Below are 13,601 nucleotides of genomic sequence, written 5' to 3' on the forward strand. Positions count from 1 at the left end.
GGTGGGCCAGGCAAATGGGGTAAGGAGGGAAATAAGGTATGGAGCAAGACCCCACCCAGGGACTGAGAGCCAGGCACAGGATCCAGGGCATGGGACATGCCATAGCAGCAGGCACTTCACAGGGTGACAGCCAGCGTTTTGGATCTGATAGCCCTGGAACTGAGACCTAGAGTACAGAATTCAGGGCAGGCACAACACAGGGTGAACACAGGGCAGACACAACACCCAGCATGAATAAGAGCCCCTGTGTTGAGGTGCTCCCATTCACCTCACCTCCGTTTCTCAGAGAACCACTGAGAAAAAGCACAGGTCAGCAAATACTGGTGTCTGGCACCACCTCATGACCAGAAAAAAATCACCAACTAGCTGATTCCCTGTTGGAACTGAGTGAATACAGAGAGAGGAAACTGTAAGGGACAGTGCCCAGCAACACAGCATCAACACCCTAGTGGAGTTTTGGCCTACCAGTGCTGGTATCAGTCTGGTAAACAGTTTCCAACACCCCTAAAGGAGCACTCCAAGGAGATGCCCACCAACACCAGTGGCACAATGTCCCAATGCATAGAACTAATTTGAAAGCAAACAACAGGGAGAAGAAAAAATATGAATAACCAGGAAAGCCTGCAGAAGGACACACCACAACAAGAAATACAGTCACCAGAGCTCAACAATGACATGGAAGAACTTCTTGGTATATTAGATAGAGAATTAATGATCATCATGATTAAAAAGCAGAAAGAAAACGAAAAGGAAAAAAATGATTTGAGACAAATAATTACTGAACTGAAGAATGAAATTGAGACTTTAAGAAAGGAAAGAAAGAGGGGGCGGAGCAACATGGCGGCGAGGAGACACTGCGAGTAAGATCTCCCATTAAAAAAAGTTAATAGGGAGGAAAAGCAGCAGGTCCCAGTGAGAACTGGGACACGGAAGATAAACGGTCGACTCCAGCAAACTGCCCGAAGAAGAAAGTTGCCATAAAAGAGGGCGAGAAGGGAGGGAAGCGCAGAACCCTGCTCCCCTCCCCCGCCCACAGAGGCGGCACTCTCCGACCGGCAGAGACGAGGGAAACAACAAACCAAAACGCCCAACAAGAAAAATGGATGCAGCAAGCGGGACTGTGAGTGGAAAGGAACTATTTCAGCCACACACCCCGTGAACGGGAGCTGAGGCGAACCCTGCAGGATCCGCCGCGGAGGTGAGCTCTACGCGCCATTAAAGAGAGCCCCGCCCCCAGGAGGAGACCAGCACCAGCACACAGCCCCGGCCGCCCGGTAAGCTTGCGCGAAAGCGGCGCTCGGATTGCAGCTGCCCAGGGCCCTGCACCTGCGACCTAGGCTTGCGGGGAGACGGCGGAGGCCCTCCCTGAGTGAGCAGGAAAAGGTGCCCAGGCATGGGAGCGGGATTCAAAAGGCGCCATTCCCGCGCCACTGATCTGGGCTACAGCCCGCATCCTGGAACTGAGGGCTTTGGAACTGAGACCCGGGCGGAGGCCCTCCCTGAGTGAGCAGGAACAAGGCGCCCAGGCAGGGGAGCGGGATTCAAAAGGCGCCATTCCCGCGCCACTGATCTGGGCTACAGCCCGCGTCCTGGAACTGAGGGCTTTGGAACTGAGACCCGGGGCACGAAATTAGGGGCGTGGGTTCCCCACGACGGTGGGGCACAAGGCAGACACAGCACCCCAAAGCCGTTGAGGTGTACCCTACCATCCCCGATCTGCTCCCTGTCCCACGGGGTGGAAAATCAGCTCCCCAAGGGCTCTAGGAGAGATCTCTGGTACCACCTAGCGACTTGACCCCAGCACAGGCTACTGAAGGAGCTAGTGGCCAGCTGGGGAGTTAGCCCACACCGGGCCCCTTCTGAACAAGTAGTCTGAGCCCACAGGGAGAGCGAGCACCCACAGCCGGGGCAGACCAGGCGCGCAGAAGAGTGTGCCTGAGACCAGAAGCGCAGGGAGTGTGTCCCACATCAGCATTTTAGAACAGGGACATTTCTTCAGTAAAGACTACCTGCAGAAGGCTTCCTCAGGAGCCAGAGGTGAGCGGGGGAAGTTCGCCCACGCCAGACCCCCTCTGGCCTGCAGTCCAAGCCCAGAGGGGAGCAGGAACCCACCGCCGGGGCAGACCAGGCGCACAGGGGAGTGTGTCCCCACATCGGCATTTTAGAACAGGGACCTTTCTCCAGTAAAGGCTGCTTGAAACTGACAGATGACTCCTGGAAGAACCAGAGGGGAACAGAGAAGCCCACCCAAGATGCCGGCAAGTCCCAACAACACAGTGTCCCAACGCATACGGCAAATTAGAAAACAGACAGTAGGGAGGAGAAGAACCACACGCAACCTAGCAACTCTCCAGAGAAAAAGCACACCACAAAAAGAAAGCCAGCCCCCAGATTGCAAAGACAATAACTTGGAAGAATTTCTGAGCCTTCCAGAAAGAGAATTTAAAATTGCCGTGATTAAAAAACTGACAGAAGTCATAAAGGAAAACAATGATAAGGGAAAAATAATCAACGATCAGAAGAATGCAATTGAGTCCCTAGAGAGGGAAAACAATGGTCAGAAGAAAGAAATTGAGTCCCTAAAGAGGGAAGTAAAAGAAATGCAGGAGATCAAAGAATTAATGGAAGAACTAAAGAATTCTGGGAAAAGCAATGAAAGCAGAATAGATGAAATGGAAGAACGAATAAGTAATCTTGAAGACACAGAAATAAAAAGAACCAAAACAGAAAAGGAAAGAGAAGTACGAAGGAAAAAGAACGAAGAAAGACTTCGGGAACTATCTGACTCAATGAGGAAAGGAAATATAAGAGTTATAGGAATACCAGAAGGAGAGGAGAGAGATGTAGGAACAGAGAAAATATTCAAAGAGATAATTGAAGAGAACTTCCCAAATGTGAAGAAGGAGCTGAAAATTGATATACAAGAAGCAAGAAGAACACCAAACTTCCACGACGAAAGGAAAAATACAGCAAGACACATAATAGTAAAGCTCCCAAGAATCCAGGACAAGGAAAAAATAATGAAGCTGGCAAGAGGGAAGAAACAGATAACATTCAAAGGAAAACCAATCAGGCTGACATCAGACTTCTCCGAAGAAACACTACGGGCAAGGAGAGAGTGGAGGGACATAGTCAACAGACTCCAAGAAAACAGATGCCAACCAAGAATACTCTATCCCGCAAAGCTCTCCTTCCTCTTTGAAGAAAGAATATGGACCTTCCCAGACAAACAGAAACTCCGGAATTTCATTGCAACTAAACCCCCACTCCAAAAAATACTACAAGGAGTCCTAAAGCCAGAACCTCAGAGGGACGAATAACAATGAAAGAAGGCCAAAAAAAAAAAAGTTATTAAAAGAATAAATAAAATCAAAGGAAAGACAAACACAATGGCAAATACAGATGCTAACATATCAATATTAACTCTAAATGTAAATGGACTAAACTCTTCAATAAAAAGACACAGAGTTGCAGCCTGGATTAAGAAACAAAACCCAACCTTTTGCTGTCTCCAGGAAACACATTTAGCTACAAAAGATAAAAATAGGCTCAAAGTTAAAGGATGGAAAACAATCCTACAAGCAAATGGACCAAAAAAGAAAGCAGGAACAGCTATACTTATATCAGATAAAACAGATTTCAAACTCAAAAAGATAAAAAGAGACCCCAATGGTCACTACATTATGATCAAGGGGACAATACTTCAAGAAGAAATAACACTCATTAACATATACTCACCAAACGAAGGAGCACCAAAATATATCAGACAACTGTTGTCCTCTCTGAAAACAGACATCAGAGAAAACACATACGTAGTGGGAGACTTCAACACACCACTATCAACAATGGATAGATCAACAAGACAAAAAATAAGTAAAGAAACCAAAGCTCTAAATAAAGACCTAGAGCAATTGGGCCTAACAGACATCTATAGAACACTAAACCCCAAAAAAATGGAGTACACATTTTTCTCAAGCGCACACGGATCATTCTCCAGGATCGATCACATACTGGGGCACAAGACAAACATCAACAGATACACCAAGATTGAAATCATATCAACCATCTTTTCTGACCATGAAGGCATCAAACTAGAAATAAACCATAAAAAGAAGGCAAGGAACTTTCCTACCTCATGGAGATTAAAAACCACACTACTGGAAGACCACTGGACTAATGAGGAGATCAAAGAAGAAATTAAAAAATTTTTTGAATTGAACGACAAGGAGGACACCAATATCCTAAATGTATGGGATGCAGCAAAAGCAGTAATAAGAGGAAAATATATAGCAATAGAAGCTCACATCAAGAAACAAGAAAGAACGCAAAGAAACAACCTAATCTCGAAGCTCAAAGATCTAGAAAAAGAACAACAAAAAAACCCCAAAACCAGTAGAAGAAAAGAAATAATAAAAACCAAAGCAGAAATAAATGAAATTGAAACTAAAAAAACAATCCAAAAGATCAATGAAACCAAGAGCTGGTTCTTTGAAAAAATCAATAAAATAGACAAACCCCTAGCCAGGCTCACAAAGGAAAAAAGGGAGAAAGCACAAATAAACAGGATCATCAATGAAAGAGGAGAAATCACAACGGACACAGCAGAAATCAAAAGAATAATCAGTAACTACTATGAACAGTTATATGGAAACAAGTTTAACAATCTAGAGGAGATGGACAAATTCCTACAACTCTACCATCACCCAAAGCTAGATAAAGAAGAAATAGAACACCTAAACAGACCAATTACAATTAGCGAAATTGAAATGGTAATCAAAAACCTCCCCAAAAACAAAAGCCCAGGACCTGATGGATTTACAAATGAATTCTACCAAACATTCAGAGACGAATTAGTGCCTATCCTTCACAAACTCTTCCAAAAAATTGAGAAGGAAGGGACAATACCAAACACGTTCTATGAAGCCAACATTACACTAATACCAAAACCGAACAAGGACAACACAAAAAAGGAAAACTACAGGCCAATCTCCCTAATGAACACTGATGCAAAAATCCTCAATAAAATTTTAGCTATCAGAATCCAACAATGTATCCACAAGATAATTCACCACGACCAAGTTGGATTCATTCCAGGGGCACAAGGATGGTTTAACATCCGAAAATCAATCAACGTTATCCAACACATCAACAAAAAGAAATATAAAAACCATATGATAATATCAATAGATGCTGAGAAAGCTTTCGACAAAGTGCAACACCCATTCATGATAAAAGCCCTTGAAATTCTTGGGATACAAGGAACATACCTCAACATCATAAAGGCCATCTATGACAAGCCAACAGCCAGTATCATTCTCAATGGTGAAAAGCTGAAAGCAATTCCATTAAGATCTGGAACAAGACAAGGATGTCCACTCTCACCATTGCTTTTCAATATAATACTGGAAGTCCTAGCCAGGGCAATAAGACAAGAGAAAGACTTCCAAGGAATCCAAATAGGAAAAGAAGAAGTCAAACTATCACTATTTGCAGACGATATGATATTATACATAGAGAACCCCAAAAACTCCACAGAAAAGCTAATTCAACTCATCAATCAGTTCAGTAAAGTGGCAGGATACAAAATCAACACGCAAAAGTCAGTAGCCTTCCTATACACAAACAATAAATCTGAAGAAGAAGAAATCAAAAAGACCATCCCTTTTGTTATTGAAACAAAAAAAATCAAATATTTGGGAATAAATCTAACAAAAGAGGTAAAGGACCTATACAAAGAAAACTATAAAACACTGTTAAAAGAAATAGAAGAAGACACAAAGAAATGGAGAGACATCCCCTGCTCATGGATTGGAAGAATAAACATTATTAAAATGGCCATCCTTCCAAAAGCAATATACAGATTCAATGCTATTCCAATCAAAATTTCAATGTCATTCTTCAAAGAAATAGAACAATTATTGATGAAATTCATATGGAATCACAAAAAACCCCGAATAGCCAAAGCTCTCCTGAAAAAAAAAGAAGGGAATGGAGGCATCAGACTCCCAGACTTCAAACTATACTACAAAGCCATAATCATCAAAACCGCATGGTATTGGAACAAGAACAGACAGACAGACCAATGGAATCGAATAGAAAATCCAGAAATAAACCCACAGGTTTATGGTCAACTAATCTTTGACAAAGGAGCAAAGACTATGCATTGGAGCAAAGAAAGTTTGTTCAATAAATGGTGCTGGGAAAACTGGGTCGCTACATGCAAAAGAATGAAGCTTGACCACCACCTCACACCATACACAAAAATCAACTCAAAATGGATTAAAGAACTAGACATAAGACCTGAAACCATAAAATATATAGAAGGAAATATAGGCGAAACACTACGTGATTTGCACATCAAAGACATCTTTACAGACACATCACCCAAAGCAGTGATAGTGAAGGCAAAGATAAACAGCTGGGACTATATCAAATTAAAGAGCTTTTGCACAGCAAAAGAGACAATAACAAAAACAAAGAGAAACCCCACCAACTGGGAGAACATTTTTGCACCCAACACTAATGATAAAGGACTGATCACAAAAATCTGCAAAGAGCTGATGAGACTCAACAACAACAAAGAAAATAATCCAGTCAAAAAATGGGCAGAAGAGCTTAAAAGAAACTTCTCTGAAGAGGAAATGCAAATGGCCAACAGGCATATGAAAAAATGTTCAACATCACTTGTCATCAGGGAAATGCAAATCAAAACTACCATGAGATACCATCTTACACCAGTGAGAATGGCACATATTAAAAAAACTAGCAACAACAAATGTTGGCGAGGGTGTGGAGAAAAAGGAACTCTTCTGCACTGTTGGTGGGAGTGCAAACTGGTCCAACCACTGTGGAAAGCTGTGTGGAGATTTCTGGACCTACTAAACATAGAGCTTCCATATGACCCAGCAATTCCACTCCTAGGTATTTACCCAAAGGACACAGAAACATCAATTCCAAAGAGCACCTGCACCCCTATGTTTATAGCAGCACTGTTTACAATAGCTAAGCTTTGGAAACAACCCAAATGCCCAAAAATAGATGACTGGATCAAGAAGATGTGGTACATATATACCATGGAATATTACTCAGCATTCAAAAAAGATAAACACATGCAATTTGCTGCAACATGGATGGCGCTGGAAGGGATCATGCTCAGCGAAATAAGCCAAAAAGAAAAAGAAAAATACCGGATGGTCTCACTCATAGCAGGAATCTAGAAAACTTAAATAAGGGACCAGGAAAATGAATAACTATAAGAAAGTGAAAATCAAAATCAACAAAAAACTATGAACCAGAGACACTTTTAGGGGGGCGGGGGCGGGAGGGGAGGGATTGGGGTCAGAATGGGGGGCTGCAATTGTATGGGGAATATAACAATAAAATTTATTAAAAAAAAAAAAAAAACATATGGATCTGGGGCGAGGGGGCAGCACTTAGTCCATTGTATTCCGTGCTTCTTTTCTCCTTGCCCTTCTCATCATTTCCAGCTCCCCTCAGCAGTGTATTTCGTCAGTCTGCCTGTTCTGTTGCCCCTCTGTCTCCAGTAAATCCTCTCACCCTCCCGCACATCTGGCCTGTACCCCAGCACTTGTATAAATAAAAAATAAATCTTAAAAAAAAAAAAAAAAAAAAGAAAGGAAAGAAAGAAACACAGGAGATTAAAATATTACTAGAGGAGATAAAATAAATCTTTAAAACAAAACAAAAAAACAAAATCCAACCTTCTGCTGTCTCCTGGAAACACATTTAACCACAAAATATAAACATAGACTGAAAGTAAAAGGCTTGAAAACAATCCTACAAGCAAATGGACCAAAAAAGAAGGCAGGGACAACCATCCTTATATCAGATGAAATAGACTTCAAATTAAAAAAAGTAAAAAGAGACATAGATGGACACTAGATTATGATCAAGGGGACAATACATCAGGAAGATATAACACTTATCAACATATACTCACCAAATGAAGGGGCACCAAAATATATTAGACTATTATTATCAGATCTGAAAACAGACATTAAAGAAAATACATATAGAGTGGGAGACTTCAATGTCCCACTGTCACCAATGGACAGATCAACAAGATAAAAAATAAACAAAGATGCTAGAGCCCTAAATAAAGACATAGAATTCATGGACTTAACAGACATCTATAGGACACTGTACCCAAAAAAATCTGAGTACACATTTTTCTCAAGTGCACATGGATCATTCTGCAGAATCAATCACATACTGGCCACAAGACAAACATCAACAGATACATGAAGATCAATTCATTCCAACTATCTTCTCCAATCATAAAGGCATCAATCTGGGAATAAATCATGAAAAAAAAAAAACAAGGAACCCTCCCACTTCATGGAGATTGAAATCCACAATTCTGGAAGACCACTGGACTAATGAGGAGATCAGAGATTATTTTAAAAAATATTTTTTTTGAACGACAGGAGGACACACCACTTTCCAGAATGTATAGGATGCATCAAAAGCAGTAATAAGAGGAAAATATATAGCAATACAGGCCCACATCAACAAACAAGAAAGAACTCAAAGAAACAACTTAATCTCACATCTCAAAGAACTAGAAAATGAACAACAACAAAAAAACCCTAAAGCTAGTGGAGGAAAGGAAATAAAAATCAAAGCAGAAATAAATGAATTGGAAATTAAAAAAACAATCCAAAGGATCAATGAAAACAAAAATTGGTTCTTTAAAAAATAAACAAAATAGACAAACTTCTAGGCAGGCTCACAAAGAAAAAATGGGAGCGAACACATATAAATAGAATTAAAAATGAAAGAAGACAAATCACAACAGAGTCAGTAGAAATCAAAAGAATAATCAGAGATTACTATGAACACTTATATGCAAACAAATTCAACAAACTAGAAGAGATGGACAAATTCCTAGAATGATATCATCATCCAAAGCTGGAGAAAGAAGAAATAGAACAACTAAATAGTCAATTACAAGCAGCAAAATTGAGGCAGTAATAAAAGCACTGCCCAAAAAACAAAAGCCCAGGCCCAGATGGCTTCACAAATGAATTCTACCAAACGTTCAGCAGTGAATTAGTGCATATCCTACACAAAATCTTTCAAAAAATTGAAAAAGAAGGAATACTACCAAATACATTCTATGAAGTCACATTACACTAATACCAAAACCAAACAAAGACAGCACAAAAAAAGAAAATTACAGGCCAATCTTCCTAATGAACACTGATGCAAAAATCCTCAACAAAATCCTAGCCAACAGAATCCAACAAAGCATCAAAGAGATAGTACACCACGATCAAGTGGGATTCATCCCAGGGGCAGAAGGATGGTTCAACATTCAAAAATCAAACAGTGTAATCCAACACATCAACAAAAAGAAAAATAAAAACCATATAATCACATCAATAGATACTGAGAAAGCATTCGACAAAGTCCAACATCCATTTATGATGAAGGCCCTTGAAATTCTTGGGATAGAAGGAACATATCTTAACATTAAAAAAGCCATATACAACAAACCCACTGCCAACATTATTCTGAATAGCGAAAAGCTCAAGGCCTTTCCTTTAAAATCAGGAAAAAGACAAGGTTGTCCTCTCTCACCACGGTTCTTCAAAATAATACTGGAGGTGCTAGCCAGGGCAATAAGACAAGAGAAAGACATACAAAGAATCCAAATAGGGAAAGAAGAAGTAAAACTATCACTATTTGCAGATGATATGATAATATACATAGAGAACCCTAAAAACTCCACAGAAAAACTACTCAAAATAATCAACCAGTTCAGTAAAGTAACAGGACACAGAATCAAAAAGCAAAAATCAGTAGCCTTCCTATATATAAAAAATCAATCTGAAGAAGAAGAAATCAAGAAAGCCATCCCTTGAGGGCGGAGCAACATGGCGGCGAGGAGACGCTGCGAGTAAGATCTCCCATTAAAAAAAGTTAATAGGGAGGAAAAGCGGCAGTCCCAGTGAGAACTGGGACACGGAAGATAAACGGACGACTCCAGCAAACTACCCGAAGAAGAAAGTTGCCATAAAAGAGGACTAGAAGGGAGCAAAGCGCAGAACCCTGCTCCCCTCCCCCACCCACAAAGTCGGCACTCTCCGACCAACAGAGAGGAGGAAAACAACAAACTAAAATGACCAACAAGAACAAACTATGCAGCAAGCGGGACTGTGAGTGGAAAGGAACTATTTCAGCCACCACACCCCGAGAACGGGAGCTGTGGAGAACCCTGCAGGATTTGCCGCAGAGGTGAGCTCCGGGCGCCATTAGAGAAAAAAAGAGACCCCTGGGGGAGACATGCACACAGCCCTGGGCCGGCCTGTAAGCTTGCGCGAAAAAGCAGCACGCTGGAAAAGCAAACGCGGTTCTGGATCGCAGCTGCCCAGGTCCCCGCGCCTGCGACCAAGGCTTGCGGGGAGACACGCGGAGGCCCTCACTGAGGTGAAAGTCCTTCACTAAGTAATCAGAAACCAGGCGCCCGGACACGGGAGCGGGGTGCAAAAGGCACCATTCCTGTAGCCTCTGAACTGGGCTACAGCCCGCGTCCTGGACCTGAGGGCTTTGGAACTGAGCCCCGGGGCACGAAATTTGGAGTATAGGTCCTCCACGTTGGTAGGGCACAAGGCAGAAACAGCACCCCAAAGCCGTTGAGGTTTTCCCTACCATTCCCACTCTGTTCCCTGTCCCACGGGGTGAAAACAAAACAGCCCCCCACGGACTAGGAGAGATCTCTGGCGCCACCTAGCGACCAGAAGAATAGTCACTAACACCCCATAGAACAGGGATCTTTCTTGAAACCTGCAGAAGGCTCCTGGAGGAGCCCGTGGCCAGCTGGGAAGTTAGCCCACCCCAGGCCCCTTCAGACCAGCAGTCTGAGCCCACAGGGGGAGTGAGCACCCACAGGCGGGGCAGACCAGGCGCGCAGAAGAGTGTGCCTGAGACCGGACACGCAGGGAGTGCGTCCCGCATTGCCATTTTAGAACAGGGATATTTCTTCAGTAAAGACTGCATGCAGAAGGCTCCCTCAGGAGCCAGAGGTAAGCGGGGAAGCTCACCCAAGCCAGGCCCCTTCTGGCCTGCAGTCCAAACTCAGAGGGGGAGCGGGAACCCACCGCTGGGGCAGACCAAGCACACAGGGTGTGTGTCCCCACATCGGCATTTTAGAACAGGGACCTTGCTTCAGTAAAGACTGCTTGAAACTGACAGAGGGCTCCTGGAGGAGCCAGAGGGGAGCAGAGAAGCTCACCCAAGATGCCGGCCAGTCCTAGCAGTACAATGTCCCAATGCATACGACAAATTAGAAAACAGACAGTAGGGAGTAGAAGAACCACACGCAACCTAACAACTCCTTAGGAAAAAAAGCACACCACAAAAAGAAAACCACCCCCAAGATTGCAACGACAGTAATTGGAAGAACTTCTGAGCCTTCCAGAAAGAGAATTTAAAATTGCCATGATTAAAAAAATGACAGAACTCATAAAGGAAAACAATGATCAGAAGAAGGAAATTGAGTCCCTAAAGAGGGAAAACAATGGTCAGAAGAATGAAATTGAGTCCCTAAAGAGGGAAGTAAAAGAAACGCAGGAGATCAAAGAATTAATGGAGGAACTAAAGAACTCTGGGAAAAGCAATGAAAGCAGAACAGATGAAATGGAAGAACGAATAAGTACTCTTGAAGACACGAAAATAAAAAGAACCAAAACAGAAAAGGAAAGAGAAGTACGAAGGAAAAAGAATGAAGAAAGACTTCGAGAACTATCTGACTCCATGAGGAGAGGAAATATAAGAGTTATAGGAATTCCAGAAGGAGAGGAGAGAGATGTAGGAACAGAGAAAATATTCCAGGAGATAATTGAAGAGAACTTCCCAAACGCGAAGAAGGAGCTGAAAATTGATATACAAGAAGCAAGAACACCAAACTTCCACGACAAAAGGAAAAATACAGCAAGACACATAATAGTAAAGCTCCCAAGAATCCAGGACAAGGAAAAAATAATGAAGCTGACAAGAGGGAAGAAACAGATAACATTCAAAGGAAAACCAATCAGGCTGACATCAGAATTCTCCGAAGAAACACTACGGGCAAGGAGAGAGTGGAGGGACATAGTAAACAGACTCCAAGAAAACAGATGCCAACCAAGAATACTCTATCCCGCAAAGCTCTCCTTCCTCTATGAAGAAAGAATAAGGACCTTCCCAGACAAACAGAAACTCTGGAATTTCATTATGACTAAACCCCAACTCCAAAAAATACTACAAGGAATCCTAAAGCCAGAACCTCAGAGGAATGAATAACAACGAAAGAAGGCCAAAAAAAAAAGTTATTAAAAGAATAAATAAATAAAATCAAAGAAAAGACAAACACAATGGCAAATACAGATGTTAACATATCAATATTAACTCTAAATGTAAATGGACTAAACTCTTCAATAAAAAGACACAGAGTCTCAGGCTGGATTAAGAAACAAAACCCAACCTTTTGCTGTCTCCAGGAAACACATTTAGATACAAAAGATAAAAACAGGCTCAAAGTTAAAGGATGGAAAACAATCCTACAAGCAAATGGACCAAAAAAGAAAGCAGGAACAGCTATACTTATATCAGATAAAACAGATTTCAAACTCAAAAAAATAAAAAGAGTCCCCAATGGTCACTATATTATGATCAAGGGGACAATACTTCAAGAAGAAATAACACTCATTAACATATATTCACCAAACGTAGGAGCACCAAAATATATCAGACAACTGTTGTCCTCTTTGAAAACAGACATCAGAGAAAAGACATACGTAGTGGGAGACTTCAACACACCACTATCAACAATGGATAGATCAACAAGACAAAAAATAAGTAAAGAAACTAAAGCTCTAAATAAGGACCTAGAGCATTTGGGCTTAACAGACATCTATAGAACACTAAACCCCAAAAAAACGGAGTACACATTTTTCTCAAGCGCACATGGATCATTCTTCAGGATCGATCACATACTGTGGCACAAGACAAATATCAACAGATACACCAAGATTGAAATCATACCAACCATCTTTTCTGACCATGAAGGCATCAAACAAGAAATAATCCATAAAAAGAAGGCAAGGTACTCTCCTACCTCATGGAGATTAAAAACCACACTACTGGAAGACCACTGCACTAATGAAGAGGAAAATATATAGCAATAGAAGCTCACATCAAGAAACAAGAAAGAACTCAAAGAAACAACATAATCTCGAAGCTCAAAGATCTAGAAAAAGAACAACAAAAAAACCCCAAAATCAGTAGGAGAAAAGAAATAATAAAGACCAAAGCAGAAATAAATGAAATTGAAACTAAAAAAAAAAAAAATCCAAAACATCAATGAAACCAAGAGCTGGTTCTTTGAAAAAATCAATAAAATAGACAAACCCCTAGCCAGGCTCACAAAGGAAAAAAGGGAGAAAGCACAAATAAACAGGATCATAAATGAAGGAGGGGCAATCACAATGGACACAGAAGTAATCAAAAGAATAATCAGTAAATACTATAAACAGTTATATGAAAACAAGTTTAACAATCTAGAGGAGATGGACAAATTCCTACAACTCTACAATCAC

The sequence above is a fragment of the Talpa europaea genome, assembly GCF_964194135.1.
Source record: "Talpa europaea genome assembly, chromosome: 5".
NCBI lineage: Eukaryota > Metazoa > Chordata > Mammalia > Eulipotyphla > Talpidae > Talpa > Talpa europaea.